At 45.5% G+C, this 12,750-nt stretch overlaps 1 protein-coding gene across 6 annotated transcripts in view; it reads right to left on the bottom strand.

Annotated features, from left to right (window-relative positions):
• Positions 1-9,329, bottom strand: part of LOC141056360 (uncharacterized) — a 66,440-nt gene extending 57,111 nt beyond the window's left edge. For 2 of the 6 annotated variants that reach the window (XM_073553113.1, XM_073553118.1), the window contains exons 1-2: positions 8,590-8,830; positions 7,157-7,284 (exon numbers count right to left, since the gene is read on the bottom strand). The gene's annotated coding sequence lies outside the window, so the exon portion shown is untranslated. Of the gene's footprint in view, positions 1-3,066; positions 3,203-7,156; positions 7,285-8,589; positions 8,831-9,111 lie in introns of those variants that run through there. The other 4 variants (XM_073553115.1, XM_073553117.1, XM_073553116.1 and 1 more) reach the window with 4 other exon arrangements.
• Positions 9,330-12,750: the final 3,421 nt, after the last annotated feature.

Genomic DNA, 12,750 nt, shown 5'->3' with positions numbered 1-12,750 from the left:
AAAATTTGACAATAAGCCTGAGAATTACAGGGGTTGGAAGTGTACCTTTAAAACCACAATCAGTGACCTCAGCATCACTGCCGCTGAAGAGCTAGACCTGCTAATCAGGTGGCTTGGGCCACAATCCACGGATTGGGTCAAGAGACTTAAATCCGTCCACATCAGTAATCCCATCGCGAGTCTCACTGCTGCATGGAAGAGGCTAGAAAGAAGCTATGGCAGTCCTGAGGCCATAGAAAAGGCCCTGTTCAAGCGACTAGATGATTTTCCAAAGGTATCTAATAAGGACAGTACAAGGTTCCAAGTGCTCAGCGACCTCCTGCTAGAGCTTCAGCTGGCCAAAGCAGACCCGTACCTTCCTGGCCTCAGCTACCTGGAAACTACTCATGGGGTAACCTCAATAGTTTCCAAGCTGCCGTCCAATATCCAAAATAAGTGGGCCATGCTTGGATCAAAATACAAAAGGGAAAACCAAATCTCCTTCTCTCCATTTTCCTACTTCTGTTAGTTCATCGAAAATATTGCAGAGTGTAAGACCGATCCAAGTTTTTCCTATGGAGAACACAGCGACCCTGTTTCATCTCCTAAACACGACAGTCCACGTCTTAACTACAGGAACCGCCGAGTTCCAATGTCCGTCAAGAAGACTGATGTTCTTCCCACACCTTCAGTATCATAAGAGCGACAAAGGTGAGAAGGTTGAGAATCCTAATCGTATGTGTCCCATTCACAAGAAACCTTATCCCTTAAAGAAGTGCATCGGCTTCAGAAAGAAACCACTCCAGGAACGCAAAGAGCTTCTGAAGAACTTTGGGATATGTTACAGGTGCTGCGCTTCTACTGAACACTTTGCTAAGGACTGTAAAATATCTATTAAGTGTTTGGAGTGTGACAGATTGGGATGGATGGAGCACTTGCACATGCTCCTCACTAACACTACACAGCTTACGCCTTCCCCCACCACAAGGCAAGGCGGGGAGGATGCTGTTCAAACAGTGAGTTCTATCTCAGTATCTTCTTCATGCACAGAAGTCTGCGGAGGAGGCCTCTGGGACAAGTCGTGTGCGAAGATATGCCTGGTGAATGTGTATCCCAAGGGTCGGCCAGAGAAAACCGCGAGGGTGTATGTTATCCTGGACGATCAGAGCAACCGGTCACTTGCTAGGTCAGCGGTCTTTGACATGTTTGATTTAAAGGGAAACTCTCAACCCTACACCCTAGGCACCTGCAGCGGTGTTACAGAGGTCACTGGGAGAAGAGCCAATGGACTCATGGTGTCTTCTCTTGAGAACAATGTGGAGATACCCTTACCCAGTCTGGTCGGATGCAACCAGATACTGTCCAACAGAGAGGAAATTCCAACTCCAGAGGCTGCGCTCCATCACCCTCATCTAAGGACTTTGGCAGGCAAGATACCAGCTCTCGACAACAGCACAAACATCCTGATCCTGCTTGGCAGAGACATTCTGGGATTACACAAGGTACGTCAGCAAATCAACGGGCCACACGACGCTCCTTTTGCTCAACGCCTAGACATAGGCTGGGTTATCACAGGCAATGTCTGTATAGGAAAGATGAAGAGACCCACGAGGATTTCCTCATTTAAAACTCACGTCCTACCAAATGGTCGCAGCGTTTACTTTAAACCATGCCCACATCATTACTGGGTGAAAAAGAAGATAAGCGACAACAATGGAAGAAAGAAACCTCTGACGACACGAACATATTCCTATCCGGTAATGATGACCTCGGGTCAACAGTGTTCAACTCTACAAGAAAAGACAACCAGCTAGCACCTGCAAGGGAGGACAAAGAATTTATAAAGATTATGGAAAAGGAATTCACCCAAGACGATTCAAATAGCTGGGTAGCACCTTTACCTTTTCGTTCTCCAAGAACAAGGTTACCTGATAATCTGCAACAAGCAACGGCAAGGTTTTCATCCCTAAAACACACCTTAAAGAGAAGGCCAGAGATGGAGAAACATTTTGTCGACTTCATGCAGAATATCTTCGATAGAGGTCACGCGGAACCCGCACCCCCGCTAAAAGAAGCTGAAGAATGCTGGTCTCTTCCATCCTTTGGTGTCTACCATCTTCGCAAACCCGACCAAATTAGAGCAGTGTTTGACTCCAGTGCTCAGTATGAAGGCATCTCCCTAAATAGCCGGCTCCTCACTGGGCCTAATCTAAACAACAGCCTTATAGGAGTACTGATTCGCTTCAGACTAGAATCTGTCTCAGTAATGGCCGACATTCAACAAATGTTTCATTGCTTTACCATGAGAGAAGACAGCAGAAACTACCTCAGATTCCTATGGCACAAAGACAACGACGTCCGCAACAAAGTCATAGACTACAGGATGAAGGTGCTCGTCTTCAGGAGCAGCCTCTCTCCTGCAGTGGCCATCTATGGACTAAGACGGACAGCACGGGAAGGTGAGAGAGAGTATGGGTCTGATGCTCGTCTATTTGTGGAAAGAAACTTCTGCATAGATGATGGGCTTAAGTCTCTTCCCACAAGTGAAGAGACTATCTGCTCTCTAGGACTCAGGAAATGCTGTCAACAGCGAACCTTAGACTCCACAAAATCATCTCCAACAGTGAAAAGGTAATGAAAGCATTTCCATCTGAGGATCACGCTGCTGGTGTAAGAGATCTTGTTCTGGGTTCTGACGTTCCTCCCACGCAACACAGCCTCGGTCTGCTTTGAGATATTAAGCAGGACACATTCACTTTCCAGGTGTCAGCTTGCGAGAAACCTTTTACTAAATGAGGAGTCCTATCTGTTGTGAACAGCATCAATGATCCTCTCGAGTTTATTGCACCAATCACCATTCAAGGCAAGATACTGTTGAGACAGTTGACCGCCGAGAGTACGGATTGGGACACTCCGCTATCATCCCAGAAACAACAAAGGTGGGAGGCGTGGAAGAAGTCTCTGAAGGTCTTATAGCATTTCCAAGTCCCACGTTGTTATTCCCCAGGCACCCTTTCAGCCACCATCAGAAGAGAAGTCCACATTTTCTCCGACCCTTCTACAGAGGCTATAGCTGCTTTGGCCTACCTGAAGACTTTAGAAGAAGGTAACAAGGTGCATTGTGGATTCATCCTCGGTAAGGCAAAACTAGCCCCGAAACCTGCTCACTTTGTTCCAAGACTCGAACTTTGTGCCGCCGTTCTGGCAGTGGAGTTAGCTGAAGCTATAAAGGAAGAAATGGACATAGCTATTGATTCATTTACCTTCTACACAGACAGTAAAGTAGTATTTGGTTACATCTATAACCAAACAAAACAATTTTATGTCTACGTCAGCAATAGAGTAGATCGTATCAGAAGCTTTTCTACCCCTGACCAGTGGTACTACGTCTCTACTGACATGGATCCAGCTAACCGAGGGATGAGACTCACCGCCGTGTCTAAACTCAATGACAACATATGGGTGTCACATCCAAGGCTCCTGTATGAGGATTCCAGTTCAAGGGACTCCAAGAACATTTACGAGCTGGTGGAACCAGAGTCTGACAAAGAGATCAGACCAATCATTTCTACTCACTACACTTCTGTGTCGCCAAAATTGAAACTGAGATCTCTCCGCTTTGAATGCTTCTCAAGATGGTCAGCTGTCGTGCGGGCCATAGCTCGTCTTATTCACATCACCCAGTCCTTTGTCGGGAACAAGACATCAGAGTGTTGTGGCTGGCATATGTGTAGAGAACACCCTACCGTTGCTGATATCAGACATGCCGAGCAATTCATCATCCGATGTGTGCAACAAGAATAATATGGTCTCTGTTTGAATTGGACCCAGTGATCGATCATCACGGATTGCTGAAGGAGGACATCACATGAAAGTTGTTGTTTATGGACACAGCTCACGGCAGGGAGCCTACCGCCGTATATTCCTCCAGCTGTGTTAGAACATTCTAACATTGAACTTTCTCTAGCGGATTATTGGGTTGGTGGAAATGTTTGCACGTTGCGGCTTCCCCAATCTGAAGATGGGTTTACGTTTGGACTCGGTCTATTCCGCTGTTGAGGACTTCATGCCTCCAACTAAAGGTTGGACCATGCCAATTGGACTACAACTGTTGTTGTTATTACTTGCATGCTTGTTTTCCCTTTGTTTTTCAGGTCTACAGTGACATCTCCAGAGGACATTATAAAAATTATGAAATCTATAGATTTCAGATGGAGAGTGTTATGTCCCATGAATTAGACATTTTACAGACTGTCCTGTGCATTTTACATGCCGTATTGCAGTCTCTCATATTGTTTATTGTTGCTATGTTTTCCTGTGCTTTGCACAGCTGAAATTCTCCCTTTCCATCAAGTTTGTCCCTTCTGTCTCTCTCTTCTGGGTGTGATGTCACTTCCTTCTTTTTCCTCCTGTTTCTTAGTCTCCATCTTGGCTTCATTAGAGGCATATGTGCTTTCAGCTTGTCTGAAGAAAGTCTTTTTTACCTGCTGCTGTTTGTATGCATTCAACAAGAATTCTTAAAGATATCAAAGTCTCTTCTGGATTCTTCATAACATGTGTGCCAGCAGCTGAGTTAAGCTATCTGTGACCGTTGCCAAATGTAAGTAAGGTGAAGAGATCCAGCATCTCACAGAGCCACAGGCCCCGGGGACAGAATACCATCGTGGAGATTTTGAGCAGAGGACAGCTGCAGTTTCCAGCCCTTTGGCTTTCCTTGTCTACAAGTCTGATAGGAACGGCCAAAGGACTGGATGTAACTTGTGGGCAGCACTTGGCACAGGTCTGCATTAAACCAGCATTGGATTGACCCTCTGTTATCAGCATATTATCTGAACCCACTGCTATCAATGCGTATGGGGGCCCCTGACTCTCTTCCAACAGATGATGGTGGGGAGATAAAGATCTGACGTGTCCGATTTCAGACTGCTAATATTTTTATTCTCTAAGAGATAAGCCACCATAGATGTCTGGCAGCGTGTCTGTAGAAAACACAGGAACTCTCGATAGAGTAAAGGGGGTTTTACACATAGCGATATCGCTAGCAATATAGCTAAAGCATCACCGATTTGGTGACGCAGCAGCGATATCGCTAGCGATATCGCTATGTGTGATACTTACCTCCGACCGGCTCCCTCGCTGTCTGTCGCTGATTGCGCGAGATCGCGCAGCTCCATTTCTCGTTGGGCGCTTCCTGCTGGCACTGACGAGCGATGCGTGGACGTGGGCGGGAGGACGTCAGGATCGCCTCATCTAAAAGGTAAGTAACGACCGCTGTATCGCTGCTGCATCGCTGTGAGATCTGCCTGTGTGGCAGCTCACTAGTGACCATTTAGCGGTGCACCAGCGATCCTGACCGGGTCGTATCGTTGTCGAGATCGCTGGTGCATCGCTAAATGTGAAGAGGCCTTAAGCGCTCCTGTCAATGGGAGAGTCAGGCAACAATCAGATGGCTATTTAAACTGGATGGTGGCTTTAGATTCATGTTGACACTGATTGGGCATTTTAAGGCCTGATCCTTTTGTTTCCATTGCAGAAAAGTCACCTTGAGTGGTGTCTGACAGCAGCTTTAGGCCCCGTCACACACAGCGAGATCGCCAGCGAGATCGCTGATTTTGTGACGCCACAACGATCTCGCCAGTGACATCTCTGTGTGTGACCTGTATCAGCGACCGGCCCCCCTGCCGGGTATCGCTGATCGCGCTCGAGCGTCGTGGACCATTTTTTGATCGTTGGTCTCCCGCTAGCCAGCACGCATCGCTGCGTGTGACATCGAGAGACCAACGATCAGTGACGCTGGGAGCTGGTTTCCAATGTAAACAGCGGGTATCTAAGAGCCGCACGACTCTTAGATACCAGCTGTTTAGCTTGGATACCAGCTTGCTCGCTGGTCCTGATCGCTGGTGGGTCTGTCTATGTGACAGCTCACCAGCGATCAGCTAACTATGTCCCAGCGATCCCAACAACGTCGGATCGTTGGTAGGATCGCTGGGACATTGAAGCGTGTAACGGGGCCTTTTCTCCTTTTTACCCATTGAGGACATATGAAACCTCAGCCGAAACGAGTCTTTTCATTTTTGGGACAGTTGAAGGAGATCTAAGCTTTTCAGGAACCTTAAAGGGTTATTCCTATTTCGGTAACTTATGGCATATGCCATATATGTAAGTTCGAGGTATGGGAATACCCACTTAGGCTTAGATGTAAGCAGCTCAGCAGACACTATCACGGGATTAAAAAACAGTATTACGAATAACAGAATATTATAGGTAGATGGTTGACCCAGCTTAGGGGAAGGAATTTTTTTCCCTATGGAGAAAATTGGCTTCTACTCTGTGGGTTTTTTGCCTTCCCCAGGATCAACAATGCAGAACAGCTGCACTAAAAATAGGCTGAACTAGATGGACATAAGGTCTTCCTTCAGCCTTCAAAACTATGTTACTATGTTACTAAAAACTCTGTATTATTTAGATGCACTTTTGCTTTTACTTATTTAGTTACAGCAGGGTTTTTGCTTATTTAGTCTTTTGCAGGTTTTATGTTTTATGGCCAATGTCAACATGCATTTATATGCTGCATGTGTATCAACTCAAACCAAGCGAAATTTTTGTGTTTTTTTTGTATTTTTGCATTCTGTGCAATCTGGGGTGTGGCCTCCCTCTCCTGAGCTGGAAATTGTATATAAGGCTTCCCCAGACTGGTGTCTACTGTTTGGGACCCAGTCCTTTTGTCTGCCCTTGTTCACACATGGAGGTCAACTTTGACACAAGGCAAGGTTTTTAATATTAGACAGTGTAGGACTATCCCGAACAGAGTTTCCGCGTCGTGGTGGGATGGCTTTCATGCTACTTTTGATCAAAAACAGTATTACTAAAAACTCTGTGTTAGTTAGATGCACTTTTGCTTTTACTTATTTAGTTACAGCAGGGTTTTTGCTCATTTGGTCTTTTGCAGGTTTTACTATCACGGGATAAGCCAATCAGAAGTCACTCTATCTAATTTTGTATGATACAATCCCAAAGAACTGCATCACTCCACAACTCCCATCATATCATCTAATTCTTCATTAAAATTTCCAGGCTGTCACATAATGTGACATCCACGAGGCTCAGCACTTCCCCCATGTAATATATTTACAACATTTATAACTATTACATTAGCATTAAAGATCTGTTTAGTTACCTGGTATCAGATGAGATCTTTCAGGTTTGATATCTCGGGGCGTCGCCTTCAGTATCAATGTTTTTTATGTTTAGACAAGTCCTTTCATTTATCACATTTTCTTACTTATAAAGCCAGCTCAGCAGATCCTGAAATAATAGGGTTACACATGCTCAGTCAACACCAAGGTATACAAGTTATTATCCTCTCCCAGGAATAATTAAGCACAATATCAATATCTTCAGAAAGCTTAAAAGGGTTATTCACTACCAAGACTGTAAGGCAGCCAGTGTGGTAGTTGTGGTAACAGGCTGTATGGTTCCCACACCCTGGCGCCCCACAGATAAAACACAATGTCCTTTTTGCTGCATGTGCAGCACGCGCAGCAGAACCCTTAGGCTGTGTTCACACACAGCATTTTTTTTAGCGGTTTTTAACGCGGTTTTCACTATAAAACCGCTATAAAACCGCTAAAAATAAGCTTCCCATTCATTTCTATGCATTTTGCACTTTCTGTGCACATTGATGCGTTTTTTACCGCGAAAAAACCGCATCGCGGTAAAAAACGCAGCATGCACATTAATTTTGCGTTTTTTTCTGCGGTTTAGGCTTCTCCCATGCTTTTAGAAACCGCTGCGGTAAAAAACGCATCAAAAACTCATCAAAACCGTGCAAAAACCGCCGCGGAAAAATAGGTGCGGTTTCTGGGAAGGGATTCAGGTTTTTGTACAGAAATTTTCTGCAACGTGTGCACATACCCTAAGGGTGTGTGCAAATGTTGCGGAATAGTCGGCTTTTTTTGCAGAGAATCCGCATGTCTTGGCAGAATCCGCAGGGTAAAACAGATGTATTTTTCCTGCGGTTTTCTAGCATTTGTAAAGCGGATTTGAAGCAGGTTCTAGTGCGTTTTGGCAGTGCGGATGAGAGAGATAGAGAGAGAGAGAATGAATGCATGTTTTGTGCGGTTTTCCACCTGCGGATTTCTAGACTGGAGCAGGTGGAAAACTGCAGCAAAAGCGCACAAAAGAAGTGACATGATGCTTTTTTCATTCCACACCAAATCTGCGTGGAAAAAAACGCAGCATGTGCACTGCGGATTTTGTTTTACATAGAAAAGAATGCTACTGTACATCACATGCAGTTCTGCTGCAAATCCGCAGGGCCAAATCCGCTGCGGATCCGCAGCAGAATCCGCACCGTGTGCAAATAGCTTATGGTTACTGTCAGAGTTCCTTCCAGTTCTGGCACTCCGGCTCCTGACTTCCCAGCTTCACAAAACACTTTGGAATCATAGTTTTTTTTCCAACAGTTCGACTATACTTATCAAAAGGGCAGTCAACAACTTGGCAGCACAATTCACAAAGAGCCACGTATCCTGTACTTTCCCTGCCTTCCGGGCAGACTCTATTTCGTCTGTAATTTCTCTTCATGCCTCCTGGTGTTCACGACTGTACCTCTAGTCAGATTCTGTTCTGTCCTTGCCTTAGTTTTCCCTGCCATCCGTTCAAGCTCCCTGTCAGCCCCTTGTCCAGTTCCAATTGGGAAAGGTCCCGGGAACATCATCTCAGCTGCTCCCGCCCCGGATCCTTCCTGGGGATCGTCCTGTTGAGCTGGTGCCCAACTACACTATTCTCCACTTGGGGCCCCTTACTGCTGTAGCAGACTTATCCCCACAGCCAGCTCCTGTCTGCTCGACTTCTTCTCACACAACTTGCCCTGGGCAGGCTGCACGGGCTTCTCCCTCTAATCAGGACGTGTCTGTCTATACTTCTCTGCTCTGTGCTGCTCTGCTCTAACTCCTCCCCGCTGAATAACCCCTTGCTGGCTGTACCTAAACTAACACTATTATCTATCCTATTCTCCAATGTGCTCCTTCTATTCTAACCCCACTATACTCTATGCTAACTTCTATCCCTAATCCTAAACATATACACAGTACATGGCAGATACATGACTTTGCAGTACATAAACATTACATTTCACATTAATGAACAATGAGGTGCCGCCTGTAATCATGCGAACAGCGTCCAGGGAATGAGGCACGCGAGGTTCCCGCCACCTCCTTACAAGACAACCACCTGGAAATCCATGATTTAGTGAAGTCATCACTTCAGCACCTGCATCGTTCCAATGATTTTGGCTCCGGGTCTACTGGGACTCTTGTGGCTCCTGGGACTCTCGTGGCTCATGTCTATTGCTTGTTCGACATTCTTCTTCTGAAGAAGTAGCCCAATAATGGCCATCGAATGGCTGCAGGGATCATATGGCATAACAATGACACATTAACTCTGACTGATCCGATGCCGACATTTTTGGAATGGCGCTGATGCGTATATGGTTTTATGTTTGACTAGGCGGACTACTTCATTTAAAATAGGGAACTTTTAAGGGGAACCTGTAATGTCTCCAAATGCTATTAAACTGCAGATATGGGGTTAACATACAGGTAAATAGCATTACAATGCTGTTCAGCCACCTAACAGGGAGAAAATAAAATTTATTCCTCCCGGGAGCCGCCGGCTTTCAGCCATAGAGGCATGCCAGGAGAGGCTACAATCACCACTCTTAGCATTGTGAGTACTGGCTGTAAGCATGCCTTGGGAGTATGCTTAACACCTCGTTCAGTAGTGCTGCAAATAAAGCTGTCAATCAAAGTATCGATACAGTATACTGAGCGGTGACTGAAACCTCACCGGCTATGCCTTTATGACTGAAAGCCGGCTGCACCCAATAGAAATAAAGCTAATTTTCTCCCAATAGCCGCACTTTCAGTAAGGTGGCAGGATAGTAATTTGGAGTGCTATTAACTTGGATATCCTTTCTGAATGCACACACAGCCCAGAGTACAGACTCGATAGAAATCATAGACAACAAAGCATTGATATTCTTTAAAGGGAACCTGTCATGTCCCCAAATGCTATTACTCTACAGAGCATTAATCTGCTGAAAGTGCAGCTACTGTAAGACAATAAACTTTATTCTTCCAAGTGGCCGCCGGCTTTCAGTCATAGAAGCGTGCCGGAACAGCTACAGTGATTGCTGACAGCATTGTGAATGGTGGCTGTAAGCACGCCCTGGCACTTTGACTGTTCATTCTGCACAGATACACCATAGAATGAACTGTCAATCATGCCAAAGCATGGTTATAGCTGTCGCCCACTGTGTACTGAATGGTAAATGTAGCCCTTCTGGCACAACTCTATGACTGAAAGCCGGCGGCTCCCATGATGAATAAAGTTAATCTTCTTATGGTAGATTCGTATTCAGTCTTGCAGATTAACTCTATACCTACAGGTTAATAGCATTTGGAGGTATAGGGGGGTTCACTTTAAGGACTGCTGCCACCTGAACCCCACTGTTTTATGCTGAACTGTCCAAGACTGAATTATCCTACTATAGATTACCATTGACCCTGCTGCAGTGAGGATATCTGGTTTTGAATGTTGAATTGTAACCATATTTATGATGTTGTACGCCCTGCCATTTTTACCTATTTCTCATCGCCAGGGTATGCACTGCAATGTTATAATTATGAACACTTCTTATATTCTATGAGAATGCTGTGACAGATGTGTGATAAACTTGGGAATCGCTGCATCTGTGAAGAATGTGATTAGCGATGTGTGAGCCAAAACATATAGAAGAAAGACGCTAGGTCTAAATACGCCCAGATAGCTTTCCACTCTATAGCTATATTTTTTAAAGGAGTTAAGGGGGTTGTCCCCTTTCAGAAAAACTTTGTCCCGGCTGCAATTTGTTATACAAAACAGGCCACACTATACTCACTGTCCTTGGGTCCAGCGCTGAGTCTCCTGTGCTGCTCCTGATGTACGGTATTGGCGGCAGCACCGTTGACACTGTGGCAGCCAAATAGTAAAGTCACCAGCTCTTCCCATGTAGATTAAATTCCCCCCTCAATTTCGCTGAGCTCAATGAGTGACCGCTGCTCTGTCGGCATGACATCAGCACCGCAGCCAATACCAGAAACCGGGAGGAGCGCCAAAAACTCAGCAATGAATTTTGGGACAGCGAGTAAAGTTTCTTTTTTTATAATGAACTGCAGCCGTGGACAAAGTTTTTCTGAAGGTAGACAACTACATTGAGGCACAGATTTTGCTGGTGAAAAGGAAGTCTTTGGACAGTTTAGGGTTGGAATTAGCATGCATGTTCATACCCCTAAGAATTTCCAGCAAGCTTAAAGGGTACCTATATTCTGCTAGTAGAGGACATACTAATACAGACAGCCTGGAATATGAAAGTAGAAGCTGTGCAGTCTAGCAGACGGTGTATGTCACAGCTAGCTAGAAGTGGGGGTGAGTAATACTTGTCGTTATACATGATGCACTGCCATAGAGGAGCAAAGCAGGAAGCTCCAGTTTTACTAAAGTTGTATTCTGATCCAAGTGGGGGAGACCAGCCTACCTGCATGAGAGTATTGACAGTAGGAAGTGTGAGGAGTTGAACTCCTTAAGATTTATCCTCTATGCTTCACCCTGTAGTAGTGGAACTCTCCACTCTTTCTTTCTAGTGGCAATACTCTCATACTCGTGGGCTGGTATCCTCCACTTTGGAGTAAAGAATCTATTCTCCCATGGATGTTTAGTTATCAGAAAGGTGAGGATTTTCTACAGCAAATGCTCGTTACTAACAGTGAGCATTGACACTCCTAAGGATTCGGACTCCTAATGGATGACGTACCAAGTTTTTTCAACAGGTTGAGGTAGGAAACATGAGTGTGGGAAAGCTGGATGACGTACCTGTAGGGAGAATAGATAAATGGACATGCTGATTAGAGTGCAATGATGTCAGATGGCAGGATACAGTCTGTATACATCATTCTGGATTAATTCTGAGCTTCACACTTGTATGATACGCTTATGTGATGCACAGGGCAGACTGACATCTTGGCAGACTTACAGTATGCTATGCAATATATGAGGCTGTTGTTCATGTTGGGTCCTGTAAGAAGCAAGTTGTTGAGAGAGATGCCTTCATGCTGAGCACTGGAGTCAAATACCACCCTGATCTGGTTAGGTTTCTGAGGGTGGTAGAGCCCAAAGGATGGAAGGTACCAGCATTCTTCTCCTTCCTTCAGTGGTGGTGCGAGTTCTGAATGATCTCCGCAACATGCAGGCGCAATAGCCTGATGTCGGTTCTCGGGCAGCGCGCACTGCGCATGCCCGAGAACTCTTGTCTCAGCGCAGGCGCCGGCATTCAGAACAGGAGGATGCAGTGACCCACAGGGGCATGATAGAAGGATGGTGGGCTGAGCCGAGACACCGGTCAGGCATGATGGACGGATGGTAGGCGACTGATACAGGGGGACACAATATACCTATGGGACACATTACAGGTATGAGGAGCTAGTTATAAAAGAATAATATTTCAGTGTTATTGGGGGTCAGAAAAAGAAGAGCCACCTTCACAGAGTGCAGCCTTACTGCTGCAGAAGGTGGCTCTTTAACTGAAAAACGCCCTGGGGGGGTGACAGATTCCCTTTAAGGATATCCAGCCATTGGATCTCTCCAATTCTCTTACTGAATCCCTTAAAATCTGCCTTTCTGAAATCTAACCTTGATGTCTGAGTCTTCACAGGTCTTCCTCCTCTAGTTAGC

Source organism: Dendrobates tinctorius, unplaced genomic scaffold (assembly GCF_039654945.1).
Source record: "Dendrobates tinctorius isolate UK_male_01 unplaced genomic scaffold, ASM3965494v1 ptg000197l, whole genome shotgun sequence".
NCBI classification, from domain to species: Eukaryota; Metazoa; Chordata; class Amphibia; order Anura; family Dendrobatidae; genus Dendrobates; species Dendrobates tinctorius.
This window is presented reverse-complemented; position numbering and strand designations above follow the sequence as displayed.